Raw genomic sequence first — 27,758 nt, forward strand, 5'->3', positions numbered from 1 at the left:
AATTTAACTTGAAATATGCTTTGGAGGATAAACCTATTTCTCCTGGCCCCACCCACCTCCAGTGCCAACTGGACCATCTTCATTCCGTTCCAGGACAGAGGCACACGTGCTGGACAAACACACCTGCCAAGGTCACAGCTTCCGCCCAGTGTCTTTCCTCCACTAACTTTGTATTGGACCCTAAAACTCACCAGTGCCTTCGACAACCAGTTTGTAAGTTTTTCCAGTTCGACTACTCCAGAAGTTAGCACTCTGCATACCGGTGGTTAGAGTACCTGACAGGAGATATTTCCCTCTCGTGATCTCTTTTCGGGTCTTTAGCAGAGGCACGAAAGGACAAAATAGAATATTAGTTCCCTGTAACGGGAGTTAAATGTCCACCCTGCTTAGGAGGGAGAGCCAAGAATCTTTGCAAAAACTGGTCAGGATGCCATCTCAGCACCTGCTGATGGAAGCTTCCCAGAAACATGCGCTCGCAGGTCCTATCTCTTCCCAGGTCCTCCTTCATGTCTCTCAGGAAAACTGCTTATCTCAATATCTCGTGTCAAAATTACATACCGCAGATGGATGTTTGCAACAAGGACAATATGTGGCGTGTTGGTTCACAAGGCTTTTGTTTGTATTTATTATTGTGTTTGTATTGTTTGTATCATGTGATTACTTGAACAAAATACTGTATTTTCCTACATTATTTAATGCTAACCTTAGATTAAAGATTTATACAAAAACTTCCATACACACAGGCATGCAATCTCTGTGTCTTACATACGGAGGCTGAAGCCTAGCACTTGTCGGTATTTTTCCTTAATGATAGTTTTATTAAGAAAAAATAACGTTACTTTAAAAACAAAAATCTATTCCTCAAAATAACACTCATAGGATAATTATTCTTCCCTTTCCCTACCCCTTACTTGACGATGACATATCTGTTTTAATATTTTGAATCTTTTATATTATTAGCTCTTAAAAATGGGTCCACGATTATAATTTTCATACCAGCGTCTGAATTTGGCTCGTGTTATTAAATCTTAAATTTGTTTTTTCACTGACCTTTGCTAAGAAACTGTGATTCGCTTTGTGGCCAGGGAAGTTGTTTTGCTCAATGGTCTATGTTGTCAAAGGGAATTACTAATAAGTGTTTTTTGGGGAAATACTTTAAAAAGCAGAAGCAAGGCTTGAAACACCAAAGCCACTGTGAGGAGCCAGGGGATCATTGGGGACGAGCCCCTGGGGACGAGCAAACTCATTATGAAGGTGGACGGGGGCAGAATGCATACCCTGGTTCCTGGCAAGGGGCTCCTGAAATCCTTGCAAGTCCCCACATGATGAGAGCCCTCGGGGCTTCTCATGTTTGAATGCGGGGACTCTGGGGGCTCCTGCATGGCTCCTGGACAGGGTGGTGGCCAGAAAGACTGTTAGGCACCACCTCCATCCTCCAGACAGAAGCCGGGGCTGGACGTGGAGTCGGTAATGATCACGCCTCCGTGAGGAAGTCTCCATGATCACAATAGTACAGGGTCCAGGGACAGAAGCTCCTGCGCTCGGGACCTCCCGGAGCTTGCCCTACGTGTCTCTTCACCTGGCTGCTCTTCTGTCCTCCATCACATCCTTTCCTAAACTGGTAAATGTGAGTCACTGCCCCTCTGTGTCCTGTGAGCCCCTCCAGCAAGTTAATCCAACCTAAGGAGGCATCTTGGGGCCTCTGATGTGTAACCAAGTCGGATACAAGTCTGGAGTAAGCAGGGGACCCACTACATGTGATTGGCATCTGACACGGGGATGTCTCCTGGGACAGAGCCCGGAATCTGGGGGATCCCACACCAGCTCCAGGTAGACGGTGTTGGAAGTGAGTTCATCTAAGACCCCCAGCTGGTGTCCCGGAAGCGCTGGGTATGGGAAAACCCACGCGTGCAGCATCGGTGCCTGGAGTGTGGTAAAGGAGCCGCACGGAAGGCAGGCTGAGGCCTACCCAGTGGACTCGCTTCTTTGGGCTCTGGACTCACCTCCAGCTGAAAAAAGAAGGAGAAAAACAAGCATGAGATGACGTGGGCAGGCCCCGGTCGGAGACTCAGCCAGACCTGCCGCAGCTCAGTGAGACGATTTAGCTAAGTGTCAGGGACAGGTAACCCACTTAAAATTATTTTCAAGTGAACTTACGCTAAAAGTCTGTCTTTCATTCATATATTGTGGCAGGCTATTGCTCTTGCCTTTATAAGCACCAGCTGGATAAGGCCATGAGAGTAGCCTCAAAATACTTACCAAATGGATAAAGACGGTGTGGTCTATGTATACAATGGAATATTCCTCAGCTATCAGAAAGGACGGATACCCACCATTTGCTTCGACATGGATGGAACTGGAGGGTGTTTTGCTGAGTCAAGTAAGTCCATCAGAGAAGGACGCTCATCATATGGTTTCACTCCTACGGGGAATATAAGAAATAGTGGAAGGGATTATAAGGGAAAGGAGGGGAAGTGAGTGGGAAAAATTAGAGAGGGAGAGACAAACTATGAGAGACCCCTAACCCTGGGAAATGAACAAAGGGCTGCAGAAGGAGAGGTGGGCGGGAGGATGGAGTGGGTGACGGGCACTGAGGGGGGCCCTTGATGGGATGAGCACTGGGTGTTATACTATATGTTGGCAAATCGAACTCCAATAAAAAAATAAATATAATTAATTAATTAGTTAATTGTACACCAGCCAAAGTCTTCCTTTCCTGTTGGTGGTTTTACAACGCTCTCCTTCATCATCCAGCTGCTGAGTCTCATGGGATGCGTCAGGGTTTCAGACTGCCAGCCCCACGAGGGTCAGGAAAAAATAAAAAATAAAATAAAATGAAGGGAAAGTCAGAGTGTCCACTGCTGTTCCCTTACCCACCTCGACACAAGGGACCACTGCCAGCATTTGTCAGTGAGCCCACGTGTAAGTGTCAGACTCCACAGAAATAGCGGGGAGAGGACCCTGCCACCCCTTCCCATGGCCACCCCCACAATGGTGTGAGGGAGCACCACTGACCACGTGTGTCCTGTCCTGGCGTGTCCACTGCCGCAGCCCAGACACACGTCCTGTCTTCTTCTGAGTGGAGGCAGGTGGATATGTTGCCTTCAGAGGGTGGCTTCTGTGCACAGAATGTGCAGTTTACAGTTATTTGGTTTAAAGGAGTATTTAATACATGAAAGCTATGGATGTGAAATCTTGAATGTCACTGTGGATTCAAGTCTGATTTGCAGCCACCATTATAACGTGTACAAGTCTTGAAGAATTAGGCATCCTTCTGTTGTTCTTTTATTAGTTGATGTAATTCAAGTTAAACCAACTGATTGTCTTCAACACTAGTTTAATTTATAAAGTGGTCAATGAGTTAAACACACACACATGCACACACACACACAGACACACACCCCTGAAACAGCACAGCTATCAATTCAATGTGTCTGGGGCTCTTTCACATAAGCTCTGAATCTGGGGGAACTTACTCTCCTAGCAAGAAAACTTACCTAAATATTTGGGCATTCTGTTGCAAAGGTCTTTCAAATAATATGAACATATCATGCCTAAGACTTTTGCTGAGATGATGTTATTAGACACCCTTGAAATTTCAGCAGTTGGAACAATAAGCACGTACATCTTGTATAGGGTCTGTGGGTCAGCTGGTTCTGCTTCAGACTATGGGTTGAGCCTGGTCAGCTCCGTGCAATTGGAACTCCATGTAAGCTTCAGCATCCAGAGCTCATCATGGGCTGAGCCCATCAGAGCCCCATCCTTGGGCCTGAAAGTGTCTTCACTGACCCTGTGGGAGCCACAGGATGGGATGCTGCCACAAGTTTAAAAAGGAAAAAAGTCCAGGACTGTGAGGTTGTGGAGAACTGGGGGCTGTGGTCTGATCTCCATACATCCAGTGCTAAAAAAGGGCCTTTTAAACTGACAAGATCAGTGGTGTGCAGTGAAGAAACCGCTGTCATAAACTTTAGTTAGCTAGATATAGTAAGGAAATTGTTAGAAATACAAGGAGAGATTTAAATGTGCATCAAGAGTTATCAGAGGTGAACACATCTCTCAGCCTTGGACAGATAAAGTGAAGAAATACAACAGGGTCTGTGAAATGTAATAAATAAATTGTAAATTAATAGCTGTATAGCAAACTGTCGCTCAGAATAATAATCAAACATTTATAGAAAATAATCGTATGCTGATTTTCAAAGAAATCGTTAGTGACTTTATTGGATGATGCATTTGTACCATGGTTTAAGGACAATAAAAGAAAATTAAAAACAAATAACAGGAGTTTAAAATAAAATCCAATTATGCAACTTGAAGAATAAAATCCTAATCACTATTCAAAGAGAAATTAAAGATTGATTTAAAAAACGAAATGAGCCCGACATATGAAAACCAACAGGATGTGGCAATAGCTGAATTCAGAGAAAATATAAATATTTAAGTGCTTTTATTATTTGAAAAAAAAGGAAGAAATTGTCGTGGGTTTTTCCCTATTGTATTATTTCAAGCATTTAAGGAGCACAGAATTTCCATGGTTGGCAGAATCAGGACAGAGGGAAATCTTCAGTTATTTCACGATGCCTCCATTAATACCCTTGGTGTTAAAATCTTACCAATAACTCAGAAGGAGCTAGTGTTCAATATTTCTTAAGAACATGTTGGTTTCTTCTTTGGAGAAACATTTGTTCACATCCTCTTCCCATTTCTTGACTAGATTTTTTTTGTCTTTTTGGGTGTTGAGTTTGATAAATTCTTTATAGATTTTGGATACCAGATCTCAAAAAGTTAAAAATAGAGCTACCCTATTACCCAGGAATCGCACTAGTAGGTATTTACCCAAATGATACAAAAATACTGATTTGAAGGGGCACCTGCACCCCAATGTTTATAGCAGCAGTGTCCACAATAGCCAAACTATGAAGAGAGCCCAGATGTCCATAAACAGATGAACAGATAAAGAAGAGGTGGTCTGTATATACAATGGAATCCTATCAGCCATTAGAAAGAAGGAAATCTTGCCATTTGCAAGGACACGGATGGAACTAGAAGATATTATGCTCAGTGAAATAAGTCAGTCAGAATAAGACAATTGTCGTATGATATCACGCCTTTGTGGAATTTAAGAAACAAAACAGATGAACATAAGGGAAGGGAAGGAAAAACAAAATAAGATGAAATCAGAGATGGAGGCAAACCACAAGAGACTCTTAACTTTGGGAAACAAACAGGGTCACTGGAGGGGAGGGGGGAGGAGGGATGGGGTAACTGGGTGATGGGCATGAAGGAGGGCATGCGATGGGATGAGCACTGGGTGTTATTTGCAACTGATGAATCATTGAACTCTACTTCTGAAACTGAATGATATGTTAAATGCTAACTACATTGAATTTAAATAAAAAATTTTTTAAAAAGGACATGTTGGTTTCAGTAACTTTGTGTTTTCTCAATTTTCTATAATAGACGTGTATTCCTTGAATAATAAAGGCAAATAATTATTTTAAACAATAAAGTAATAAAGGGAAAGCCTTTTTTCAGAACATGCTGGGAGTCCCAGATTTTTCTTTTCAGCCCCAGACAGTGCCAGGAGGGAGTTCTTTAATCTCCTGGCCTATTTGCATGTGGTTTGCTGGATTGGGAGGTGACTTATAGGTAGATGCTCTGACTCATCTTCTAATCATCCTTCTGGGAGGACAGTGGTTGTGAGGTTGTGTTCAGCAAGGCCAGCACCTCATGGGGAACAGTAGGTGGCAGCTGACACTGCCTGCCTTGTACTCGCCCACGTCCTCATGGGAGTGAAATAGGGACTAACCCCAGCCTCAATCTTCCCAGAATGAGCTCCAGGATGCCCTGGCCAGTCCCAGGTGTGACACCTCATGTGTGCATTTCCCACTCCGCAGTCTAGATTCTAGATGCTGGGGGTGGTCTTCAGCAGGGCACCTAACAAGACCTTAGCATCCATAGCTTCGTGTCTATCCAAAGCTGTCCATCATTACACTCAGCTTCCCCTGGGGCAGTGCAGTCTGGGCAATGCTTTCACTCTACTTAAACATGAACCAAAGTCTCCAACATCCAACCAGCACTTCTGAGATCCAGTGAAGTGCCAGGACCATAGGGGTGTCTTCCAGCACCTTCTAATGCTGCCCTCACAGCAAGGCTGCAAGGTAAGGCTCATGTATGAGACTCACAAGCCAAATGCAAGTCGGCGGTGGGTCTCTCTGGCTTCCAGCTCTGTGGGAGTCACAACACAGTTGTGCTGCATCTCCAAAATACACATTCTCTGACTTTATGAAAGTATCCAGTTTGCTGTTCACTACTGGTGCACAAAACACCATGTTGCAGAGGAGGGGAAACCCTTTGCTCCTAGCATTTATAGCTGTTGTAGTTACTTGACTTCTTGGAAGAGCACAGCTGAAAGCATAAACCATTTTCAAACATCTTGTCTGACTTTCTAACAACACAATTTTTAAACAAGTAGTAAAATTCCAAGCAGCTGCAGTGACATAATGCAAGCAAAGTTATCTGCAGTCATGGGGATGGGTTGAAAGCTCAACTAACTTAACTCTGCAGGTCCTGATATCACATTCAGAAACTAGGCTGGGGGGCTGAGGACCTCAAAGTTATTTTCCTGCTCTGATTCTGTGATGTTCCAAGCACTATCCTATCTTTGATGAAAAATGGCTACCTTCACCTAATTAATTATCTTGGAGATTGCACAAACTCAAATTACAAAGTTACCTAGGTGCTAGTATATGTTACTCAGGTTCATACTACAAAATTAAAAGTATGTGCTTTTCTCAATTATCTTTTCTAGTCTCTACTTCTGGATTAATCTGTGCCTGTGCTTTTTATTTGTCTATTTCTGCAATTTGGGAAAAGTGCCTCATTTGTTAAAAGCCAAATATAGAACAGGACCCCCTTGTTACAACAGGATCCTCGAAACCAAGCAGCTTGGAAGTTATCAGGAGATGGTTCATAATGAGGGTAATTCTGGTCAGGTTTAATCATGTAAAGTTGTGCTGTGGAGGGGCATGGTCCACACAGCAGGCAGACTCCAGCACGGGGGACTTTCAGTGACAACAGACGGGGCAGGACATGTCACCAACCACTCCATGAGCCACTTACTCCCCTTTTAGATACCTCCTTGTCACTGAAAAGCAGGTGTCGGGGGGAAATGTCATTGTGAAAGTATTCTGTATTGGGAATTAGCCAACCCGTCATGATGCTGTGCCATTCACTTGTACAACAGTTATTTTAAGCTCTCTGTCCCTTTACAGAGTCAGTTCTCAATTATCCATCACAAGAGAAGGTCAGTGGCAGGAGTGAACCCGACTGACAGGCAATTAAAAACAATGTACATTTAGCTTTAAAATGAACTGCACAGTGAAAACAGGAAAAAGATATCTTGTAGGTTATTCAATTACTAAAATTTTAAATTGTGTTTGTAAACTATTATAAAAACAACACTCAAATATGTTGATTTTTAAATTAAATAGTCAAAAGGCAACAAAGCTCTCACTCCACAACCCAACCACACATTCCCTGAAAAATGTCACTTCTAATGATTTCTGTTATTAGTTCTTCTGGCTATTTTTACCTCCATATCTCTTAATAATATGTTTATAGCACATTTATTGAAATATCCATTTTTTGGTATTGTCTATTGACTTCCCATTGTGGAAGATAGGATTTTAGCTCCCTCACCCGGTCTCTCCCTTTCTACATCTGACTATTTTCAGCTCCCATGTTAATTACTTTTTGTCACTTTAGACTGTATAATTGGAATTCTACTTCTTGTTCCATTAAATACAGAGAAAACGTTTCCTTACCTCATAACACAAGATTGTAACACCTCCTACATTTCCATTTACCCATGATGCCTCCCTTCCAGCTCCTAAATTCTCTTTATATTTTCTTTTATATTGTCAAGTTTCATGCATTGACATTCTATTCCATAATCATAATGACGTATCTTTGGATTTCTGTCTGATTGATTCCAAACCTTAGAGATCATTGAACCACATTACATTATGAACTTTGTGCATTACTAATTGCAAATTGGAATCATATGTTGTAATTGTATTCCCTTCCTTTTATAGCTCTTTGGTTTCTCTGGAGTTTCTAATTGCCTTGTTTTTCTTGCATCAATTGCTTTTCCCTTGTCCTTAAAATCTAATATTTTAAGGGAAGTATCAAATCAATGAACTCTCCCACCATCATGATTTTTTTCTCCCCAAGGACTTCCCTCCCGGAGACCTCTGTTCTCTGGGGCTTATTACTATCTAGGTCTATCTTCCTAGGACTTAACATTTCTCAGTGTTCTGAGTGGTATTCATTGTTCTCCCCAATCCATGTCTTCTTGACTGTCCTCTTGATTTCCACATTATTGTGTTGGAGTACCTCCTCCAGTAATATCCTAACAAAGGATTAGTGCATGGGACATAGGCAATGAAGGCTTACACATTTACACTTCACTTATACTATTTTCATAGTTAGTTTGACTTATATCTAAGACTTGTGAGCCTGATACAGGCATTAACTGCGAGCAGTTTGTTTGGGAGGTACTCCCAGGAAGCTCTGGTATGGAGGTAGGAAAGTAAAGAAGAGAAGAAAAAACAAACTTGCACCATGTGCCTTAATACGTATGTTACCACTTGAGCAAGTGAGCACCTCTGGGAGACTGTTTGATGGGTACATCCTTCAAGTTATCTCAATCAGAGTAATAAGCCAAAAGAACCCTATCAGGCATAATGAGAGGGCTTCTCCCGAGAGTGTTAAATGCCTGGAACTTCCAACCTGCAGACTGGCTCCTTCAACCAGAGAAAGCCCTTTGGCAAAGATTTGCAACTGTCACACTAGGAAGCATCAATCTACTCAGGAAAGTTCATTGCAGAAGAATATAGGAGGGCACGCAGGGGTCTGCCTCCACAGGTACACAATTCTAGATGGAAAATATTCTCGTGGAAATTTGAGGTTCATGGTCACTGCATTCTAGCATAAGTTCCCCGCTTCTTTTTTTTTTTATTTATTTATGATAGTCACAGAGAGAGAGAGAGAGAGAGAGAGAAGCAGAGACACAGGCAGAGGGAGAAGCAGGCTCCATGCACCGGGAGCCCGATGTGGGATTCGATCCTGGGTCTCCAGGATCGCGCCCTAGGCCAAAGGCAGGCGCCAAACCGCTGCGCCACCTAGGGATCCCCCCCGCTTCTTAATTAGTGAAAAGATGCAATATCTTCTTTCATTTTTCTGAGAATATTAGAGCTATTATCAATGTTTTCTTGTGTTCTCTACATTGTTTCTCTTTTCCATAGCCAAGCTGCTCTATTTCCTAGATTATGTTACACACAAGCAGGGCTCACCAACCAGCAGACTTCACATTAGACTGAGTTGGTTATGAACCAGTCATTACACTAGATAACTACAAAGTGCCAGAGTGAAGACATATTTTTCTGTGAAGCACCAACTTCTACACATTTGAGTTCTGACTCTAATTATCCCCCTATTTCCCTTAATTCTTTGTGGAAGAGTGGATGTGGGGAGAAATCTACTCAGAGTTGGCCATGTTCAGTGAGACGCTTATCAGAACTCCAAGCAAGGGGAAGAAAGTAAAAAAACAAAACAAAACAAAACAAAACAAAAAACAAGCAAGGGTGTCAAACAGGCAGTTGGTTATATGGGTCTTATTTTGGAGCAAGGTCTGAACTGGAAGCATGGCTGCCTGAGTTATTGGTCCCTAGATGTTATTTAAACCATGAGACCAAATGAAATCTTTGAGAGAGGAAGGGTATAGACAAAGAGAAGAGATCCAAGAACCCAGTCTTGAGGACTAAAGAGGAACCAGTGAGATTGGGCAGCTGAAAGTGACAGAAATTTATCCCCTCCTAGTCTTGGAGCAGAAATCTTAGATGGAGGCATCTGCATAGCTGGTTTCTCCTGGGTCTGTGAGCATGTCTGTTCTAGGTTTCTCTCATAGCTTCTGGCTGTCTGCTGACAATATATGGTTGCAGATGCACCCAGGCCCCCAACCCTCCACCTTCACTCACAAGGCATTGTCCCTGTGTCTCTTCACATTGTCCCTTCTCTGTGTCTCTGTCTCTGTGTTTAAATGCCCCTTCTTCTAAGGACATCATCCATATTGGATTAGGGCTCACCCAAGTAACTTCATCTTACTACCTCTATGAAGACCCTGTTTTCAGATAAGGTCACATTCTGAGGTCCTGGAGGTTAGGACTTCAACATCTATTTTGAGGGGAACACAATCCAACCATTATACCTTCTTGGCTCATTTTCTCACACCAGATCTCAGATATAGCCGTTCATACTCTGCAACCCCACCTAGGACTGTGTCTCAGCTGAAAGGCTGCTTTGTCATGCACATGTCCATCTGCTACCACCACTTGCCTTGTACACATTCCAAAAGGCATATTTTTTCCAAAATTTGCTTATGCCACTCATATTTCTATCATAAATACATAAATTAATTAAATGTCATGCAATCTGATGAATATGAAAACCAAGTTAAATGCTAGGGAAATATTTGTTAGCAAGAAAAGTGACTTATGTAATAATTCCTATGAAATTAATATTGGATAATATAGCCATGAAAGATCAGAAGAATCTCTTAGGAATCTAGAAGGATTCTTCCCTCAAGTTGTTGTACAAAATATTTTCATGTTCTCAACCCAATTGGAGAAAAACCAACCTCTAAACTGAAGTCAATATACTACACATATGTATAAAAGACGGGAGAAAAATATGGTCAACTTTGGTCGGTAAAGTTATTCTCAGAGAAAAATCCTGGGCTCCACACTGAATGATTAGCAGGTTGGTGCCAAAAATTTGTTTAAAATGGAAATGAAATGTTTAACATGTTTGTTATTATAATTCTGCTCCTTAGCTATATTCAATTGACTCCAGAAACCAGCCCAGATGTCAGAGAAAGTTGGGTACAACGTTAACACCGTGTTTCCCGGTTGAGGTTCAGAGCCATTAAATATTGTATGTGCTCTAGATGGCTGAGGCAGGCTTGAGCCCGGCCAGTGCAATTTCATAGCATGACTACTAATCCCTCCAGTGGGAAGCAGCCTGACTCACGGAGGGACGCATAACTGGCCCAGGGAAGTCTCAGGAGTCTCTATTTATTAAACAAAAAGCATGGTTAAACGGTAACACACACAGATTTCAATCTTTCTTCAATTTTGCCTCAATTCTTTTTCCAAGCCCCATGCATGGTTTTCTTTTCCTGGCTTGTATTTCAGTTTCCCACAGAACTTTAGGGGAAAAGCCAGTACTTGTTACCCAGGAAGACACAGACTCACTCACTCATTTACTTCATACGTGGAGCCTGCAGTGGATAGAATGGGGCATCTGCCTATGCTTGGGATGGCCCCCCGCACTTGTAGACTCAACGAACCCCACAGCAAGTCAGGTGGACAGGGGCCCTCCTGCCCCAGGGCTGTCAGCAAACATTTACAGAGTCACTACTGAGTGGGTCAGGAATTACATTACTACGTGAGAGTGCTAGCCAAACGGGATGTGAACACTGCCCTCATGGAACCTATGGGTCACTGGAATGCAAGCCGGTGACAGTGGACTAGGGCACAAGGGCAGCCACAGGGTGTGCATGGGGCCTGGAGGGGGCCCAGGCGCTGGGCTTCGTCCTCCTGAACATTCTCTCATTCGGTTCCCACAGGCAGCCCGGGGCACAGACATCCCCACCCTGCAGGTGGAGGCAGGTGGGTGTCAGCAAAGACCCAGCCGAGGCCCGGCCATGCCCGCACCTTCCCTTCCTTCTCCGTGGCGTGAGTCCCTGGATGGACATGAACCGCATCAGTGATTCCTCCTCCGGGGGCGGGAGGAGGACCGCGTTTCTCTGGCTGCTTGCTCTCGGTTTCAGGACACAGACGTCTCAGTGCAGTGTCTACATTTGCACACCCGTGCAGAGCACCCCAGCAGGCAAACACATAACCCCCGACGTACGTTAAAATAAGCCTGCTCTGGTAGGTCAGCTAAATACATTTGCTTGTCTTCCTCCCTCCAAAGATGACCTCTCGGTCAACCTTTCAGTTCAGATGGCCACGCCCGGCCAGCCACCAGACACCGTGCTGTTCCCCTTCTAGAAGTCGGAACTCTCCGAAATGTTACAAGGGCCCGCGGCTCTGTGATTGATCCGGCCAATTTCCAGGTGCTCCTGTACTGACAGAGGCACGCTCTGAACCGTGTCAGCTGGCGGGGACCTGCCCGTCACGGCCCCCCGAGTGCGTCCGGGGAAAGGCAGCCATCTGGGCGAGGAGCCCTTCAGGGGCTGGGTGGTGCCAAGTGAGCTGCTGCTTGGGGGATGGGGGGGGGCGGCACGTTGGCCGCTTCGTCTATAGCGATCTTTAAAGCACACCAGTTCCCAATGACACTGTCAGGGCAGGTGCAACAGGGGGCAGGTTGCTTTTTGGTCAAACACTGTCAGTGTGTTTCGTGATTATGAAAGCAAAGTGTATCTTCAGAAAGTCTGGGACACATAAAATAATAAATCTTCCTAGGCAGCCTGGGTGGCTCAGTGGTTTAGCGCCGCCTTCCACCCAGGGCGTGATCCTGGAGACCTGGGATCGAGTCCCACATCGGCCTCCCTGCATGGAGCCTGCTTCTCCCTCTGCCTCTGCCTCTGCCTCTGCCTCTCTCTCTCTCTCTCTCTCATGAATAAATAAATAAAATCTTTAAATAATAATAATAAATCTTCCAAAATCGACCATTACAGTAAGCCTCCTCACAAAGGCACCCCCGCCTCCATGTCTAGTACATTGTCTTATTCTCCTTCTCAGCCTCTGAAAATATGTATATATTAAGCATATGTGTCTATATTTTTCTTATATATGAATAGAACACATAAATTTATAAAACCCATGTGCAACTGTGTATATGTAGATAAATACATGTGTATGCATATGTGGTTTTTGTAAGTTTTTTTAGCGGCCTGTTTATACAATTTACTGTCTTGTTTTTCTCATTTAACATCCCAGCATTGGATGGTCTCTGGTCTCTGAACAGCCGCGAAAACACTGTCGCGATGCCCTGGGACCACCCCGTCATCTGGTGCACCTGCCCTGTCTAGTTTAGCAACACCTCCTCTTACAGGACTGAGTCTTTTCTAGTATCTCCCCTGAGGCAGATTATACTGTCGGAGTTCCGTAAATGTTTGTGGGGCTTTCTGGTTCCCTTGGGACTTTTTTTCCTAGAAGGAGCATCACAAGGTCAAAGCAACTCAACCGAGTGCTCCGGCTGAGCGCAGCCACAGTGCTCTCTGTGGAGCTGAAATGACCTCTGCATCCACCACCCACTCACCCACGAAAGGGCCATTCTCATGGCACTGCTGCCAACACTCGCTGCCATCACAACGCTCGGTGCCTATCAAGGAAATGGGTGAAAATCGGCCTTTTCCCCCCATCCAGTTGTAATAATTTGTATGTCTTTTGCTCACCATGACACAGGACATTTTTCAAAAGCATATTGGGTGTTCTGAATTTCTTTTCTTGATTAGATTGTTCCTACATCTTCCACTTGGATCTCATGTTTTTCTCACCAATTTCTATGAAAATAATTGGAATTAATGTTCTAGTTCTTGCATACCATTTTTGAAATGGTCTCAGTTAATGAGGGAAAAGATTTGACTCTGTGCTTTCCCCAGGCCTCATACGCTGCATTTTCCAGAGACGTTTAAAAGGTCAGAGCTACTTCAAAGTCAGACTTCAGGCTGAATGGACCGCCACCAGAAGGCAATGCAGTTTTAGATATGTTCCACCGGTTTTGAAATGAGCTAAAATTTTGACTTCTTAAAATGTCAAGCTCATAAATTCACCCCTTCAGACAAAACCAGGTGCCGATCACCACTCAACAGATACTCACTTAGCCGTGATGACGTGGGGTCCTTGAGCTACCGCTCCACAAAGAACCACATTCAGTCCTTGTCAGTGTTTACAGGCAATGATGAAACTTCAAATTCTCTTAGCCCTCTTTAAATTCTCCTCATCCACTTTTTTTTTTCCAAATCCAGTAATTCAGAGTTAAAATATAAAAAGCACTTACAATTTTGGTGCAGACAGAAATCAAGAATGATTTTTTTAGTCTCTGAAGGTTTATTTAATAGATGCCCAGAGTAGATCTTTCTTCCTAAAATAACTGCCTCCATCTGTGCCTCAGAATCAGGGGCTGTGAACCGTGCACTTTCTTCAAAGATCCTCCACTCCCGGCGGAGGTTCTGGAAGCCCACAGGATGGGAACCAAGGGGAATCCCACAGTGGCCCTGGGGACTCATCTCCATTGGAGAAGGTAGGTGTTCATTCCTGGCTACAGGATGGAATTTAAGTATCCTGGGTCCTGTGCACCCGGCGTGAGGTTAGTGAGACTGACCCCTCCCTTCTTCTTCCGGGGGGACATCCAGCCTCTTGCCTGCCTGGCATCTGCTGTGAACACCCCCATACCGGCAGCTCCACGCAGCTCCAGGTAAACCAGCACCTCCAAGACTCCATTTCCTCCTCCATAGAGCAAGGCCAACAAGAGAAGCATTGGATCAGCTGTGAAGACCTGGGTTATTATGCAGGTGACCTGGGAGCTTAGGGCCAGAGGGGGCGGTGTCCCTCTCTTCCCTCAGGACCTCTCAGTGCTCGCTGCCCACCAGCAGATGGATGACACTGCAGTCTACTCAGGGACAAATGTGTTTCTGACAATAAGAGCCAGAAAATGAACCGGTCTAAATTTAGGTCCTGCTCCGTCACACCACCACAGGACCAGGTATAACCTGCTGGGCGTGAGCCAGGGGACAGGCGCATACCTGGGGCATTCGAAAGGCTGCAGGACACCCCTCAGGATGGCAGGCTGTCGGGGCCAGGCAGAGGAGGGGACATCGTGAACCGCTAAGTGCCCTCCAAACGGGAGGCATTGCTAACAGTGACAAAGACAGGGGTAGCCCAGGCGGCTGCGGGCTGCCTGGTGTGCTGGAAACAAACCTGTCACTCCAGCGGCACAGCTGCCTGGAGGACCCCAGGGAGGCTGTAACCCCTTCCCACCTTATTGCCGGGAAGTGACTTTGTGATTTGACACATTAAAAACAGGTTCAAGCGAGGCTCCTCTCCAGTGAGTTGGAACCTCTGAAGTGACAGGCCTGCCTTCCCTCCCGCACATGCTGGCTCAGACAGGAGCCTTCCAGAGAGAGGAGACGGGGAGGGGCCGGTGGGGGCTCTCCTGGAATGCTGTGTTCTCGGAGCTCCCTGTACTACCAGGAGAGACTGGGCAGCTGTTTAACTGAATCCGCAAATAATTACAAGAATAACCAGGAGCTTCTGATTCTGGATCCTTGGTCAGTGGTGGGGCTCCTACAGGAATTCCTGGGGTACAGCCCCCGCCCAGAGCTACAGAGCCAAGGTCCAGCCCACGATCAATCCTTCCCAACCCAAGCCTGGCCCTGCCCAGCCCTGGTGCCTTCCCAGCCCCGCACCTGCTGAGCCCTCACCCCACCACCCCACCGGGCCGCACATCTGCCTGCCCGCCCCGCCCCGCCCCGCCCCCGCCCGGCGCTCTCAGCCCCCAGCCCCGCCGGCGAGGGGAGCGGCGCCCGCCCAGGCCGCGGAGTCCGCAGGTGGCCAGCAGAGGGCGCGCCTCCCGGAGCCGCCCGGACTCTGCAGCCCGCCCCGCCCCCGGACCCCGACCCCACCCCAACTCGGAACTCGGACCGGGACCCGGACCCCGCGGAGTGACGGGGAGCGTGGCCGCCGGGCGGGAGTCCGGGTGCGGGGTGGGGGTGGGGTGGGGTGCGGGGTGCGGGGTGCGGGGTGCGGGCGGCTGCAGAGCGGCGAGCTGCGCGAGCCAAATGCGTTTGTGCCACCTGTTGGCGCGGCGCCCGCACTGCACGAGCGGGGAGAGGCGGGGAGAGGCGGGGAGGGGAGAGGCGGGGAGAGGCGGGCGGGGCGGGGCGGGGCGGGGCGGGGGTCTGGTTCCGGACCGGACCGGAGGGCCAGGGGGTGCGGGGGCGGGGGCCTGGCTCCAGCCCACCCCGAGGAGGAGGATGCACGAGGCGGAGTCCAGGCCTGAGCCTGCCCTGGGAGCGGGACCGCTGCCTGCCGCCTATTTGAATGCTGCAGAATTTCTAAACTTAATTTCTTTATAATGTAATATTTTTATTAAATTAGCTGGTGTTTTCCTCAAGGTCCAGGTGTGACTAGCATGGATCATTTTCACGGGGAAGACATTAAATAAATAATAACACGTGTCTCGTTTTTTTCCTATGTACATTTATTTTTAATCTTTTTAATGAATGCATCTTTAAAATCCATGTAAGCTACAAGATATTTGTGTAAACTACTTGGGTTGGTCATAGGTATGAAGAACTACTTGGAATTCAGATTTACAAACAATACTTTTTATAACTAATTTTGCCAGATGTCATCCTTTCTTCTTTGTCTTAACTCTGCCTCCTAAATACCGAGGAGGGTGACCAGGAGGCACAGTTGTGCTCACAAGTTAGTGCACACATTCTAATTAAAAGGAGGGCTGGGACCCACGCAAAATGGAGCAACACGGCTCCCACCTCAACTCCTAGGATGTGTGATGGATGTAACTTGAGGTTCTCTAGCATTCATTTCTTCAGGGGGGGAAAATAAATATATTTATATTTATATATATTTATATATATGTGTTTTATCGTGAAATATGTGTACCACCAAAACATGAAAGAAGGCTCTAATTATAGCTGCTGACATCCTATTAATATAAACAGAAGATAGATGTTTTAAATGCACAAATACAAAATGCCACGGCACACTTTCATTTCAAGGACAGTGATGGCTTCCTGTCACGTCCCCTTGCCCTCAGTATGACACATGGCCTTCCCTTCCTGTCACTACATAAAGCAGGGTTTGCATTACAGGGGTCATATCTCTCACTATGGTCCGCAACTGTTTTCCAGTAGTTCATGTTTATTGGTATATCTTTGGTTTGTGCAACTTTGTACGCATGAGCTAAATACACCTAGCCGTTTAATGAGAAAACACACCTCATTTATAACTCACAAAAACATATCAGGGGACATCCTAGCTGTATAAATGTGAAGAGTGCATAAAAGCAAGAGAAATTCTACTGTTTTCTATATATATACATAATAATAGATAATAATAATAATGTAATACTAATTATTACATATGTAATACTAATTATTCACATATAATATTATTGTTTTTCATTATATGATTTTAAATATACTACCTATAAATATATAGGTAAAAAAACTAGGGATTATATATGTATTTCAGGTTATATATAATAAGTAGGGCTATTAACAGAATATATATATTTCATATTATATATAAATAAAAACATAATATACATATATATCATAATATTATGAATCATAATATCATAATATTATGGAAGGATAGCCTAAGTTCAGGGCTGGAATGAGATAGGGTAAGGAAAAGGGAACACTATGCTTTATTAGGGGAACCTCCATATAAGGCTAAAATTCAATGACTTAACTGGATTTTGCAGATAACATCGGGTTTTAAGTGTCAACAACAATTAATGAATGCCATGGCATTCTTAATAGCATCTCCTGCACCCCTTAAACAAGTAAAGGGGACAAGCACTGTCCAGCCCTCCCAACACAGCAATGGGTCAGACAGAATCTGGTGAGGGAAGTCTATGAAACAGCCCAGCATCAGATGATATTGTTACTGTATGTTTCCTAGGACAGTGTGAGGGGAACAGACAAAAGTTTCCATCTATAGCCTAGCGTATCTAATATTAGGAACAAAGAGATATTCTACAGATAGATGGAAACCTTAGTAAACTTAGTGGATATGCAAAGATAACATTCAGATACCAAGAAAAAGAAGTCACTGCAACAAGAGAAGTAATCACAATAAAGTATTATTAAGAGATTAACCGAAAGGAAATAATGGGAGTTCACAACAAATTTGTTTAAAACCCCAGTGCTGCACCATGACACTGTACCTGTTAAGTAGAGATAGAAATGTGGACAGAGAAGAACAGTGGGTCCAGCCTGGAGTCTGTGGGCATGTGTGTGTGGGCTCGTGGCAGGTGGGTGGGAAGCAAGATGAACCTGCAAAGTACTCTGGGGGCACCACGACTTCACGTCTTTGTACCCACAAGTAAGATGAGTCAAGACTTTAACTTACCCAAAGGCAAATAGGGAAACCAGACACAAATAGTAGGGAGAAAGAGCACTGTTCTTTAGAGAATGCTCCACAAATTGAACAGTGTAAGGGAGTGGAGTATTATGCAGCCACTTTTTAGGTATAGGTTCAGCCAGTGTCTATTGAAGGTTTCAGGCACGGTGCTAGGAACCAGGACAGTGATGGCTAAGATGTGGACCAGTGATCACTCAAAACAGGAAGTGGTGACAGAGACAGGAGTCAAGCACAGTGGAGTGGAAGGAACATTTTCAGAACTTCTCCTACATATTTCCAAGCACATCCATCCATTCTTCGGCAAATGCTTCTTACATATTGAACACTTGCTGAGCACCCTGCTGGGAGCTGAGACCCCGAATGTCAGGGGAAAGTAAAGGTGGTGGCCTTCAAGGAGGTAGTCTGATGGGGACGCTGATGGTGTCATCAATCACCCAAATGCATGTAAAATTACACCTGTGCTCTTTGGGGGCTTGGGAGCATGTGGGGCACCAGGCACATGATGGCGGATGCCACCTGCCCAGGCATGTCAGAGACAACTTCCCTAGGAAGGGACAGCTGAGCTGAGCTATGATGGATGGATTCAGGAGGGCCACAAACTCTTATCAAAAGCTGTGGTCTAAGTCTTTTCCTCTTATTGGAGGCTAGCCCCAGGCTCTCGCCACAACAAAAAGTACCTGCAGAGATAACACTATGACTCCCAAGTCCGGGTGAGGAAAGGGTGCAGCTGCTGCCTCTGTCTCTAGTCACTCACTCCCAGGTGCTTCTGCTCAGGAGGCTCCCTTTTGGACTCAGCCACTACACTGAGAGCAGCCCAAGTACATCACTGAGGGCACTCCAGGCACCAGATGAACCTGGCTCTCCCACAGCAGCCAGCATCACCTTCCAGCCTTGGGCCACCATAGAGACCCAGTCCAACCGAGCTTTCAGATGCCTGCACTCCAGCCTGCACCTGCCCACAGCACATGAGCAGCCCAGAATGAGAAGCATCGAGCCAAGCCCTTCCAGAACTCCTGATCCACAGAGTCTGTGGCCGTAATAACTTTTTGTTGCTCTAAATGCACCAAATGTTGGGCATTTTGCTACACAGTAATAGAGAACTAGGACAGAATATGGACCTGGGGTGGGGGGCAGATGCTGCCAGAACAAAACCTGTCACATGGCATTGGGTTTTGAGACTAGATACCAACGGAAGTTTGAATGGCCTTGATGAGGCTGTTGGACCCACCTTGAGGGAGGTGAGGAAGGTGGGACTGGAACCAAGAAAAAGAACCCCTGTTATGCGATGGCACAGACTTGGCAACATCATTGCCTGTGGTAACACAGGATGTAGGAAATGTACATAATTATCATTATGCTCTTTCTAAGGAAATCTCTAGGGAGAATATTTAAAGTACCCCTCACCTCCCGGCTGCCTGTAAAAAGATGGGGTGGGGGAGAGATGGAATGAAGACAACGTGCTTAGTTTTTTAGAAGAGTGAGCATAAAATGTAAAGCATCCAGGATAGTCTTTGCAGCCAGCAAAGGATTCACAATAAAGGCAAAGTTCAATTTGAGGGCACTGCCAGGAAAATATGGCCTCATTGAATGGGGACACAGCTGTGAGACCCTTCAAAAGGATATCAGAATAATTCAAGGTAAAATATCATGCACCCTCTCCATTAAACAAAAAGGCCTCCACTAAACAAAAATAACCCTAAGGACAACAGTGCTTCAAAGACCCTGCAGGACATTGCTCTCTGCAGCCTCACATGTGGCCAAGGCAAAGAAGGATTTATCTGGACTAGATCGGTGAAAGTGCTTTGGTCTAATGGAACGGATTGTAAATTGAGACATAAAACTCCACTGACTTTTTAAATGAATTAACACAGTTTACTGACAAGATCTGTGGAGGCTCCTTCCCGGGGGCAGGAGTGGGAACTCTGTGGAAGTGATGACATGTGCCTGGCAGGATCCAGAAACACTGTCTCCTGTAGCTCCCAGCACCTCCTTCTCCCTTTTCAGAGCAGGAGGGTTTATCATGGCATTCCTCCCGCAGTGTCACTGCGATGTGCTGGGGGTGGGGCAGCAGATCTGTTTAGATTAGGGGCCTTTTGACCAAGAGAAAGTGCACTTGAAACATAGCCTTTGAACTGGGGGTCTTGTGGAGAAAAAGGAAGCCAATCACAAGACAAATTTTCCTGGAAGGATAGAACAAGAGGGACAGTCTTGAAAATGAACTTATAAACATACTAAGAAGAAAAGCCATTAAACAAAGTCAGCAAATGGGAGAATTCACTCCTGAGGAAATAGATATAATAAAATAATCTAGGAGAACTTTAAAATCAGTATGCTTTAAAAAGAAGACCAAACAGGAAGATTATGGAGCTAAAGGGCCAACATAAAAGACATCTGGATGTTAAGAGCTAATTTAAAATGCTGAAAATTAAAAGACATGTAGTTCATTGGAGAAGTAAATGTGAAATAAGAAAATGGAAAGAGGTTAGCACGTGCATATGTTTTAGAAATGTTCTGTGAAAGAGAGGGAAATGGGATAGGAAAGAGGTGTGGGTCTGAGGAGCACCCCTCAACACCACCGCTGTGGGAAAGGTCTTAGCATAATCAGACAGATACCGTGGAGAGTGACAGGCTGCATAGTCAAGAGCTAAAGAGGATGATCCACAGGACAAGGCACCCAAATAAGAGAGAGTGGGATCTGCAACCAGATGGAGGGGATACTTCTGTGGGGAAAGCCATAGCTTCTCTACAGGATCAGGAACAAAGCAGAGAGCAGCATAGTTGTTTGGTGTTAAAGGATGATGATCTCTGTCATCTCCAACACTGGGAAATGAGGCCAATGCTGGGTGCTGTGGGGAGTAGGCTCTGAAAGCGGGAGGGTTGGAAATAGCAGAATTGAGGGTGAGGGGCAAGCAGTCATGAGAACAGAGAGGAACACTGGGCAGCGTGGAAGCCTAGAGGGTCCTGAACAAGGACGGGAGCCCAGCCATCCTGCTGTGGGACTCCTCATGAGCAGCCGACTTCTGCAGTGCAGACCTGGGTCCTTCTTCTGGAGGGCCTGAGGGCCTATTGCAACCTAGCTTGAAGGAGCAAGCCGTGGCTGAACATCTACTGAGTATCTCCAATGCCAATTAATAAAATTACATCCTGGAAAGACAGCCACATGAGCCTTCAACACCAGAAGAACCTGCAGATACAGGGTTTTTCATTTTGAATGCTTTTAAAAATGTACTCCTTTCTAAGGCTGTTCTAATCATCTTAGTCTTAATTCATTCTACTGACAATAGAATTCAGCATATTTCCCATATCCCATATCACCTCCTGAATCCATTATTTTCTCAGAATACCTTAAAATCAGATTTTTCCCAGTATGCACTGTAACTTTTGGAACCTTCTGGAAGTGCTGATTTTAGTAGGTTGTAGGAGAAGGATGGTGCTAAGTAGTCTGTGACAAGAAAATTCCAATTCCAAATTAAAAAAAAAAAGTATTAGGGTCTGGCCAGTCCTGGGGTTTGTCAGTGCTGTGGTGGAAATAAAGAGCACCTGGGAACATGACATGTGAACAGGAGAGTTGCTGAGCCCAGAACATGGGCTCTAGACTGCAGAATGGGCGGGTCCACTAAGATCAAGAGTTGTCTTCAACTCATGAGACAAAACTCTCAGAGATACAGTTTGGGGAGGTTAGGACATGTGGATGCTGACCTGGGCCAGGATAGAGGACAGTGCAGTGGATGGTAACCCTGAGCCAAATGCAAATGATGGTCACCGGAGAGAAAGACATGGCACAGTGAGTGTGGGAGCCCTGAGGAATGGTTTGCTCTTGGGGCATGTGAGTGAAGACCCAGATGTCTAAAAGGAACATGAGCAGGCCATCATGTAGCCAAGGGGAAGCAGAGCATGATGCATCACACTTAGTGGCTTGACTACCTCCAGTTGGGCTCATACTAGAGGTGGACCAGGGCAGAAGCTTTGCAAAGCCTCCACTCCCGCTCTGCAAAGTGAGGGTGATGATCTGGGACTGCAGGTAGGATTTAATAATACGCTGACTCACATGATAGGCTTACATGTCTGGTACAGTGATGCTCACAATAATGTGTGCCATTGTGGTTCAGTCTTAAAAGAACAACAGGGCCCTACTATGTACCATCCACTGTGTTGGATCCTGGGAACAAGAAGCTGATTGATTCACGAGTGTATGAGGAGGTAGAAGGCAGGTTAATGATAGGCATGACCCTGTGTAGAAAACTGGAAGGCCCCAGGCATGGCTGGAGGAAAGGGCAAACCAGGAGACTGCATGTTCAGAAGCCAAAGGGCACATGCAGCCCAGCCATTGTGGGGGAGAGGAACAGTCGAAACACAGCTAAAAGTCATTTCCAATGACTTGGTACAAGCCAGGTGCAGGAGAGAATAAGGAGAAGCTGCATCACACTTCTATGTGAGGGCGAGAATTCTTCCCAGCACTTCCCTAGGGGTGAAAATCTCCCCTAACTTCCACAAAAATCATTGCTCCATTTCCCTTCTCTTCCCAGAGGTAAGAGAGTGTGCCAGGAATGGTCTGTCGAGACTTTAACAGATGAGAATTCTCGGTAGTTGGCAGATAGGAGAAGAGACAGGCTGTGTCTTAGCAATAGGACAAACATTTCCTGGCTATTTTTTAATCAACATATTAATCTCTGATTCAAGAATCCTTTAGGAATTAGCTTATGTCATTACATAACTTCTAAACAGTACTTTTGGAAAATCCTCATGACAGATGAAATCCAAGATGTTGGCTAAGAGGACAGTATAATACTTTTTTCCCTTTTTGAGCAAACAGTAAGAATCCTGTTAGATCTTCAGTGGTTACTTAATATTGGTGCCTGGTAACCTTTTAATACAAATCATAGCACAATCATTTGCTATTACCTGGATGAACATCATGGATAAAGTACAACCCAAAATGAGTTGGCAAAGAGTCATTTCTAGAAATCAATAATTTCATTTGTTTTGTTTTCACATGTGAAAGAGCATCGAGCCAGAAGCCTTGTTGGGCAGGTCGCTGCTGGGTGGCCCCAGGGGAGCCACCTCACCTCTCTGAGGTTCACCCTCCCTTCTCCAGAAGAAGCAGGTATCAGGGAATCACCATGTTTGCTAAGGCCTAGGTTCTGGGATGCCTGGGTGGCTCAGTGGTTGAGCATCTGCCTTTGGCTCAGGGCATGATCCCAGGTCCAGGGATCCAGTCCAGCATTGGGCTCCCTGTGAGAAATCTTCTTATCCCTCTGTCTCTGCCTCCCTCTGTGTGTCTCTCATGAATAAATAAATAAAATCTTAAAAAAAGAAAGACCTAGGTTCTGTCTTCATACTCACATGGACCCAGACTCTTGGGCATGGCTCATGTTCACTGAAGATTTTACAACTTTCCAAATGAGACAGAACTATGAGCAAACACGGTGACAACATGCAGGCGCATCCTCTGCTACTTCCATGTGGCCAGCCATCACTGTGGGAGTCTTCTCTCCTACCTGCCTTTATAAATTATAATTTCATTTGTTTTGTTTTCACATGCAAAAGAGCATTGAGTCTTCCCCAAACTGAGAGATAAGAGCTAGGTATCACTGTCACCTCAAGGTCTTGGGTGGGGTGATTCCAAGGGACCTGTGTCACAGGTGTAGAGGCCAGGAAGATGGTCCCGCAGCACACAGGGCAGATACCAGAAACCAGACTGAGTGTGTGTGCTCAGTCTCAGTGTAGATCTACTCCAGACATCTTATTTAACAACAATTTTCTAGACATGTATCTATGACCTTTCCTAAAACTTCCCATAAGCTTTCCTCTTGTTGATGAAACTATTTCATCCTTCATGACAGGAGCTAAGATATGCTCACAAAATGTGCTCTGGAATGTTGGCTGGGCTTCTAGAACAGCAAAAAGGAAGTTATACAAAAACTAAGGAAATCTGAATACAATACGGGTTTTAGTTAATAAAAATGTGTCAGTGTCAGTTCACTAAGTGTAACAGAAGTAACATTCTAATTTTTTAATAATAAATTTATTTTTTATTGGGGTTCAATTTGCCAACATACAGAATAACACCCAGTGCTCATCCCGTCAAGTGCCCCCCCTCAGGGCCTGTCACCCATTCACCCCCACCCCCACCCCTCCCTTTCCATCACCCCTAGTTCGTTTCCCAGAGTTAGGAGTCTTTATGTTCTGTCTCCCTTTCTGATATTTCCCACACATTTCTTCTCCCTTCCCTTATATTCCCTTTCACTATTATTTACATTCCCCAAATGAATGAGAACATACAATGTTTGTCCTTCTCCGATTGACTTATTTCACTCAGCATAATACCTTCCAGTTCCATCCACGTTGAAGCAAATGGTGGGTATTTGTCGTTTCTAATGGCTGAGGAATATTCCATTGTATACATAAACCACATCTTCTTTATCCATTCATCTTTCGATGGACACTGAGGCTCCTTCCACAAATGTTGGAGAGGATGCGGAGAAAAGGGAACCCTCTCACACTGTTGGTGTGAACTGGTGCAGCCACTCTGGAAAACTGTGTGGAGGTTCCTCAAAAAATAGACCTGCCCTACGACCCAGCAATTGCACTGCTGGGGATTTACCCCAAAGATTCAGATGCAATGAAACGCCGGGACACCTGCACCCCGATGTTTCTAGCAGCAATGTCCACAGAGGTAACATTCTAATGGAAATGTTAATAATAGGGGAAAGAGTGCAAGATATATGGGGGCTATGGGGCGCCTGGATGGCTCAGCAGTTGAGCCAGGTCGTGGCTCAGGCTGTGATCCTGGAATCCCGGGATCGAGTCCCACATCGGACTCCCTGCATGGAGCCTTCTTCTGCCTCTGCCTGTCTCTACCTCTCTATCTCTGTTTCTCTCATGAATAAATAAATAAAATCTTTTTTAAAAATTATAAAAGTCCTGAAAACTATCATGGACAAAAGCATTAATCCAACAGAAAAATAGTAGCTAAACAAAAAAAGGCAAACTGTAGGAGATTGTGATAGATTCTTAGGAGAAAATACAACATTGTAAGTCAAATTCTGGACAAATCTGAGTTACGGATTAAAATGTTGTTGCCACCTCATTATAATGCCTTATGAAAATGCCATAATGAATTAGCAGGAATTACCTCTGGGGCTGACATTAGCATTGATGTTAAGTTTCATCTTTGCTCATTTATAATTTCAGAATTTATTTACATTGATAAAATATTTCTGAAATAAGAAAAACATAAAAAGATAGTAAAAGGATTAATAACTTATTAAACTCAACAGCAAAGAAGCAAACAATCCAATCATGAAATGGGCAAAAGACATGAACAGAAATCTCACAGAGGAAGACATAGACATGGCCAACATGCACATGAGAAAATGCTCCGCATCACTTGCCATCAGGGAAATACAAATCAAAACCACAATGAGATACCACCTCACACCAGTGAGAATGGGGCAAATTAACAAGGCAGGAAACCACAAATGTTGGAGGGGATGCGGAGAAAAGGGAACCCTCTTACACTGTTGGTGGGAATGTGAAATGGTGCAGCCACTCTGGAAAACTGTGTAGAGGTTCCTCAAAGAGTTAAAAATAGACCTGCCCTACGACCCAGCAATTGCACTGCTGGGGATTTACCTCAAAGATTCAGATGCAATGAAACTCCGGGGCACCTGCACCCCGATGTTTACAGCAGCAATGTCCACAATAGCCAAACTGTGGAAGGAGCCTCGGTGTCCATCGAAAGATGAATGGATAAAGAAGATGTGGTTTATGTATACAATGGAATATTACTCAGTCATTAGAAATGACAAATACCCACCATTTGCTTCGACGTGGATGGAACTGGAGGGTATTATGCTGAGTGAAATAAGTGAATCGGAGAAGGACAAACATTATATGGTCTCATTCATTTGGGGAATATAAATAATAGTTAAGTTGAAAAGAAAACATTAACACCTGTTTTTCTATTTCTAAATATTCAAAAATAATATAAGAATACTCAAGAATATACAAAGAGTTCATTTTCCGCATTTTGAATTCAGATGTAAAATAAACAAGGGGAAATCATACTTCTACAAAGCTTCTGTCTTAAAATAGTTTTTTCCTACAACTCTGTGTATCAGTGAAGAGAGGGCAAGGGCCTCATTGCTGTGTAATCTGACCTAGAGGACCCCCCTGAGCAATCCAAGGACATGAGATTGTACCTTGATGAAATAAACAATTGATTCAGCTCTTCCCACTATGCACTTGTAGGTTGGATGAATGCATTTGTACATAACTTTGAGTGTGACAATGAGTTCTGCATCAGGCATGTGGGTGATTAAATGACAGAAGTCTATTACCAGTAGGCAAATGCAGCCGTCACAGGACACATGGCAGCAGCTCTTCTAGCTGGGAATTGTCTCGGCAATGTTGAGGTCATCCTGTTTTGAAATAATGCTGTGGGATTCTTAGCATATGTCTTGAGAATGTTTGGAGATGGTTGATAAGAACTTCTGCTTGATGTCTTGTTTCCAGGGCAACACTTCTAACTTCTAACAATGCCACATTCTCCAAGAAATAATAGTGATACCTGAGGAATTCTGAGCTGTGAATGTTCTATATCTTGGTGCTTTAAGACATGACATCACACTTCCAGAACTGGTCTTGGATAAAACTGGACTTCCAGGAGGAATAACATCAAGAAGTCATAAGACGGTTCAGAATAAACAATAATGCATCAGTATTTCTCCCCCAATTCTCTGGTGTGGTGGCAATATCAACTAAGAAATACTAACACATATTTTTAATCTTGAATTTTATCCTAGATGTGTGGGACATCTGAGAGGATGGAGTGATATACTAGACAAATCTCCTGCAAAAGCAATGACAAAACTGGACAGTAAACTAAAAAAAATGCTTCAAGACTCTAGAAATTAAATAAAAGCATATCAAAAGTAGAAAAATGTATTTAAGAAACACTGCTATACCTCAAGTGAGAACATTGGGGTGTATGGTGTCTTTATAGGGCTTCCTCAACCCCATACCATGAGCTCTCACAGCGTGGTGGTTCCTCATTCTCCCTATGTTGGGTGGGCAGTAGAGACCAGCATCATGGCTATTGGAGGCACTGACTTCACTTGGAATGGTGTGTGGCATTGAATAGAATAGCTGTCTCTGCAACAAAACCAACAACCAACCAACAACACCAATAACAAAAACAAAAAGGTAAATATTGCAACAAGTCCTATAAACTTCCATATGTTTAAATGCACAACCCAACCCACACAGAATCACTGGCTAAGTATGGAAACTTTATTAGCTCAAGGTACTTCGAGACAACCTCTCACCAATCCTTGTCTGACTAGTAAGCTATAGTAGCCAGAAGTGACCCCTGTGAAAACAGTCTTAAATATAAAAACAAGAGTTTTTAAAAACTGAACACACACATATAAGAAGTAACAAACTTCAGGTGTGACATAATTTGCAGAATCAGTCTAAGTCGCTGAACAAACAAAACCAGCAACAACAATAAAAACCAGGGAGAGGGGAAATCATAACCCTGAGTTGCTATAATAGAGCACCTAAAATATC

The 27,758-nt window shown here is 44.6% G+C and overlaps 1 long non-coding RNA gene across 1 annotated transcript; it reads right to left on the minus strand.

Moving 5' to 3' along the window:
* Window positions 1-531: 531 nt before the first annotated feature.
* LOC125754340 (uncharacterized) lies at window positions 532-26,643 on the minus strand. The gene is made up of 3 exons (XR_007408296.1): window positions 26,528-26,643; window positions 2,260-2,422; window positions 532-2,009 (listed from the first exon to the last, which is right to left on the minus strand). It is a non-coding gene; the product is annotated as an uncharacterized LOC125754340 (long non-coding RNA).
* Window positions 26,644-27,758: the final 1,115 nt, after the last annotated feature.

The sequence above is a fragment of the Canis lupus genome, chromosome 34 (assembly GCF_003254725.2).
Source record: "Canis lupus dingo isolate Sandy chromosome 34, ASM325472v2, whole genome shotgun sequence".
Classification (NCBI taxonomy): domain Eukaryota; kingdom Metazoa; phylum Chordata; class Mammalia; order Carnivora; family Canidae; genus Canis; species Canis lupus.